We start from the raw sequence: 6,000 nt of genomic DNA, 5'->3' as shown, positions 1-6,000 counted from the left end.
GATAGTGGCTTATGTCTGTGGATTGGTGTGCTTCCTAATATTGATCTCAGAATTAGACCAATTTTACCACTCATTCATTGGTAGTGTTTCAAACTGCAGAAGTTAAGGCACAGAGAAATAGGCATACCTCTTCTTAAGTCACTTCTCTCCTTTAGGGGAGGAGTGAGTTGGAGGCAGAAGGAAGCCAATAGATGCCTTTCCCATGGAGGAAACAATGAGGATGAGTGTTTCTTATTTAACACTCCTCAACTCTTTTTTAAAAAAAATAACAGCTTTATTGATATATAATTCATATACCATAAAATTCACTCTTTTAAGTCTACAAGTCAGTGTTTTTTAGTATATTCACAGAATTGTGCAGCCATCACCACACTTTAATTCCAGAATATTTTACTGCCCCAATGTCCTTTGAAATGCAAATGTTTTTAATATTTACAAAGTCCAACTTATCTACTTTTTCTATCGTTGCTTGTTCTTTTATTGTCATATCTAAGAAACTATTGCCTAGTCCAATGTCAGGAAGATTTACTCCAATGTTTTCTTCTAAGAGTTTTATGGTTTTAGCTGTTACATTTAGGTCTATGATACTTTTTTTTAAATGTCTCAGTTTATTTCATTTATTTATTTTTTAATATATCTTTATTGATTTCAGAGAGGGGAAGAGAGAGAGAGAGAGAGAGAAACATCAATGATGTGAATCATTGATCCGCTGCCTTCTGCATCCCCCCCACTGGGGATCTAGCTTGCAACCCAGGCATGTGCCCTGACCGGGAATCGAACCTTGATTTCCTGGATCATAGTTTGATGCTCAACCGCTGAGCCCTGCCTGGCCGGGCCAATTTCATTTTTAGATTGTTCATTGCTAGTTATTATGGACTGAATGTTTGTGTCCCCACAAAATTCATATGTTAGAATCCAAACCTAGAATGTGATGGTATTAGGAAGTGTTCCTTTGGGAGGTGTTTAGGTCATCATTGTGGTGCCCTCATGAATGGGATTAGGGCCCTTATAAAAGGGATTTCAGAGAAAACAGCTATCCGCAACCTGGAAGAGGACCCTCACCAGAACCTGACCATGCTAACACTCTGATTTCAGACTTCTAGCCTCCAGAACTGTGAGAAATAAATTTGTTATTAAAAGTCTATGGTATTCTATTATAACAGCTCCAATGGACTAAAACACTAGTGTATAGAAATTCAGCTGTTATTTGTGTATTGATCTTATATCCTGAAACCTTGTTGAACTCATTTATTAGTTCTACTAGTTTTCTTTTTGTGGATTCTGTAGGATATCCTACAAATAAGAGCATGTCATCTGCAAATAGAAATAGTTTTACTTCTTACTTTCCAATACTGATGCCATGATCCTCAGCTCTTATCCTGTCTTTCATTCTTCTCACACATACCCTTTGGGCTAATCTTCCTATTATTTTGCTTTCAAGTTGGAGTAGGATTTGGAGGCCTTTGTTCCAAGCCATGTTTGGCTGCTGATCCATTCCTGTTGAAGAAGTGACAGATTAAAATGAGATAATGTATAAGAAAACTATGTTATTTTCCCTGTGTCTACTATGTACCAAGCCCTATATTCAACAGGGCCACCACAGTGTTCATGTCCAGAGAGCACCAGTCATACAGAAGACAATATGAATAATGCCCCCTGAAGACAACAGGCTTGTCCTGATACCAAATGCTTCTCTTTAGTTCTCAAAACAATGCTATGAGATTAATGTTACTAATCTCATTTTAGATTAGAAAATTGGGGTTCAGATTTTAAGGTAAGTCTGAGAGTCTACATTTGAACCCAAGTCTTATTGATTCCACTCTATCAAACTGTCTTTTGAAAAATAGTATTTTAAAATTTTAAACAAATTTTATCTTAAAAAATAATACATGAACGTGGTAAATAACTTAACAGTACAAAAATATAGTGAAAGTAGTTCTCTTTCTTTCTTATTGCCATGCCCTTAGTATTATCATCCCCAGGGGCAATTATTATTATTAGGTTCTGGTGTTTCCTTCCAGTATGTTCCACACATAACTAAATACATATGTCTACAGTTATACAGATCCTTATTTAAGACACACATATACACATACTCAGACTTATTGACTGTTAAACATCTTGGTTTTGCCTGGCTGGCATGGTTCAGTGGTTGAGTGTTGACCTGTGAACCTGATGGTCATGGTTTGATTCCCAGTCAGAGTACTACACGCACTGGCTGTGGGCTCAACATCCAGTGCAGGGTGTGCAGGAGGCAGCCGATCAAAGACTTTCTCTCATCATTGATGTTTCTCTCTCTGTCTCTCTCTCCCTCCCTCTCTCTGAAACCAATAAAAACATATTTTAAAAAATGTATCGCCCAACTGGGCTTGGCTCAGTGATTGAGCATTGACCTAGGATCTAGGAGATCGTGGATCGATTCCTGGTCGGGACACATGCCTGTGTTGTGGGATCGATCCCCAGTCAGGGGCGTGTAGGAGGCAGCTGATTGATGATGACTCTCTCATTATTGATGTTTCTCTCTCTCCCTCTTCCTTCCTCTCTCTCTGAAATCAGTGAAGATATATTTAAAAAATATATAAAATAAAAAATGTATCACTTTAAAAAACAAAAACCATCTTGCTTTTTAAAAACTTAACCCTGAATCTTGAAGACCATTCTATAGCAACACATTACAGATTTACCTCATTCTTTTTAACAGCTGCATACTATTCCATTTTGTCTAAATGCTCCCATACTGGGGGATATTTAAACTGTTTCCAGTTTTTTGCTGTTACCAACAATTCTGCAGCAAACATTCTTGTATTAATTTATTTGTACATATCAAGCTGCTTTGGGAAATACTCTGAAAAGTAAAAGAACTGTACAAGGACAAGGGTTTTTATGATTAGGAGGATTGCTGTTATTTTTCTGCAGCCCTACCGTCTACTTCCTGGAACCCGAGTGTTGACCACCAGAGCTCCCTAGCAGACAGGAAAACTGTCTATCACTTGCTCTAGCAGTTGTAATTGTGTGTCTCCTGGAAGTCTCTGGCTTGGAGCAGACAGCACTGTGCAGCTGAATTTGCAGTTATTAGGTTCAGCCTGCCTGATCCCAGGTTATGGCCTGTTTTAGGCTGGAGTGCTGAGCCACTGATGCTGGTGTGCAGCACACTGATGATTGCAGGAGTAGCTGAAAGCTAAGCCTATGGGATGACCTTGGCTGTCAGGGTGCACTGGGTGCCACTGTTTAGCTATATCAGGCTCTGACCTGTTCTGACCAGGAGAGGGCAGTAGTAAGCTGCCTAGCACTTCTGCCAGGCTCATGGAAGGCTCTTTTCCCAGTACAAGTCGTTTCTGTCTGGAGCAGCTCCACTAAATCTCTTTATTCTTGAAGAAGGAAGATGTGTTAGAGGAAATTTGGTAGATTGTATGTTGAGGATAATATAGGAGAAAATAAAATCAAGGCAGCTTCCCTCCCATGAAAATAGCTTTACTTTTTCTCATAAATATAATGCACACTATAAAAACTTCAAACAATACATAGAAGTACAAAGAAGTGAAAAACTGCTTGAAATCCCATAGCATAAAATAAGCACTGTTCACATTTTTTGGAAATATTTTTGTAACCTGCATTTTTTTCTACCTGGAAGTTATGGATATCTATTCTTGTCGATAACTTGAACGTTTGAGGCCTCAGGGCTTGTACATACATAAATGCTGCTTAAATTTTTCCACCCGTGTCACCCCAAAGGCAGAGAAGATGAATGAATGCATTGCTGGGCTGGTGGTGTGTGAGACTGTGTGGTGCTGAAATGTAAGAGAAAGGGAGAAATTTCTTTGAAATTATTGAGATATTACCTTAAAAATTCAGACAAATTTTGTATTATACCTCATAACATTTTGCATTCTACTCCATGTTTATTTTTATTTTAAAACATTGTCTTTTCTCTTTCAAATCTTTATAACACTATTATTGTATGTACGCATCATAATCTACTAAGCAAAATGCAGTGTTGGATATTTAAGTCATTTCCAATTTTTCTCTAATATAAATACTGCAATGAGCATCCTTATGCATATGTATTTTCTCTGGTCTGAGTACATGTATCATTAGAATAGAGTTCTGGAATGGGCACTTTTAAATGTAAGGATATTCCTTTCTTCTTCAATGCTTTTGAAAAATTGACACAAATGAGATGAAAAAGGTGCTGATGGGGAAAGGGGTTGTCTCTTTAAGCTTCCTTTTGTAACCCTGGCTGGGACCTAATAGTGGACTGGCTCTAGGGTTGGACCCAAGCCCTCTTCAGAATTTAGCACATACTGATTACATGGCTTCTTGGTGCCCATGCTGTGCCAAGCTCTTCTTTCCACCTTATCTCATTCAGTCTTCACAACAACCTGGGAGGGTAAGCATTCTTACTCCATTTTACAGAGCGGGAGCCAGTACAGTGAATCTAGGTGTTTGGCGAAGGTTACACAGCTAGTAATTAGATGTGGGGTGTCTTGATTCAGGAAGCCAGGGTCTTTGTCAGCCCAGTGAATAGGACACCTTGGCTGTAGACTTGTTCCTAGGACAGCTGTCTAAAAACCTTTTAGTTACAAGTCAGAACAAAACAATCCCCCTACAAACACTAAAGCTATTTTAGGGTGTGTTTTTTTAGTTTTTTAAAGGAAGGGTGATGGTGGGGGAGAGAATTTCATGCACACACCGAAATCTCATGCAACCCAAGAGGAGAAGTAATTAGTCTCATGAGGGATGAGGAAGCAGCTCTCTCTTTGTTGCTCTCGTCTCTCTTGTTTTCTCTGCCCCCCCCCCCTCGAAATCGTAGCCTCCGGCCTCTGCTTCCGCGCATCGGCGTCATTCTTCAGCCGATCAGCTTCTCTGCTGCTCCATGAATGTGACCTTCTCCCCGCTCCCAATTTCACATTTTACATTTACAAGTTTAAGCATGCAGCTCAGGCTCCACTAGGATCTCTCAGTCCTAAACCTGAAACCCCAGGAGAGAGAATCTGATCTGATTATGCCGCAGTGCGTGTCCACTTCTGGTCCAACCAGTTGTGGCCTTGGGGCACAGGGTTTGGAAGTACAAATACGGCTGTTAGTCTAGTCTGTGCGTAGGGGCAATTTGTCGAGAAAGGGGGTCATTGTGGGCTGGGAAGAGTCCTACAAAAGTGTATGTCTCCGTCTACTATGAGTCCCTATCTATAAAATCCAAATGTTAATCAGCACTGTTTTGGATATAAGTGACAGAAACTCAAGATGACTTAAACCTAAAAAGGGAATTTATTGCCTCTGACAGAAGAGTCAAGGGCTTGGCTTCAGGCACAGCTAGATCCACTTGCTTAAAAAATACCTTTAGGAACCTCTCTCTCTCATTTCTTAGTTAGACCCTTCTCTGTGTTTGCTTCATTCCTACGTAGGCCTTCTCCTCATGGTGGTAATATGACCACTAGTAGCTCTAGGGTTATATTCTCATGACTTAGCTTCCTCTATGGAAAGCAGATTTCTCCTTTCCAATCATTTCAGCCATGATTGGTTTTGACTGAGTTATGAGCCCATTCTGAACCAATCACTGTGGCCAGGGGATAGTTTCCTCTGATCGGCCAGCCCTGTGTTGCACGACCATTTCTAAAGCTGGCATGGGTCAGCCACATTGAGTGGAGTGGGTGATGGACAGTTCCCCAAAGGAAAAATGGGGTGCTATTACGAGAGATTTCAGAAACTACTATTTTAAAACAGTGAATTGAGCCCTGGCCGAGTAACTCAGTTGGTTAGAGCATTGTCCCCATACACAAGGTTGCCGGTTGGATCTCCAGTCAGGGCACATATAAGAAGCAAGGAATGGATGCATAAATAAGTAGAGCCACAAATCTGTGTTTCTCTCTCTCTCTCTGTCTTTCTCTCTCTCCCCCCTTCTCTCTCTCTCTCAAATCAATCAATAAATTTTTAGTTTTTTAAAACAGTGAATTGATATTTGCACCGATAACCTCCTAGCATATGTTAAATAAGCCTGGGGAA

Source organism: Miniopterus natalensis, chromosome 9, assembly GCF_054644295.1.
Source record: "Miniopterus natalensis isolate mMinNat1 chromosome 9, mMinNat1.hap1, whole genome shotgun sequence".
Taxonomy (NCBI): Eukaryota; Metazoa; Chordata; class Mammalia; order Chiroptera; family Miniopteridae; genus Miniopterus; species Miniopterus natalensis.
This window is presented reverse-complemented; position numbering follows the sequence as displayed.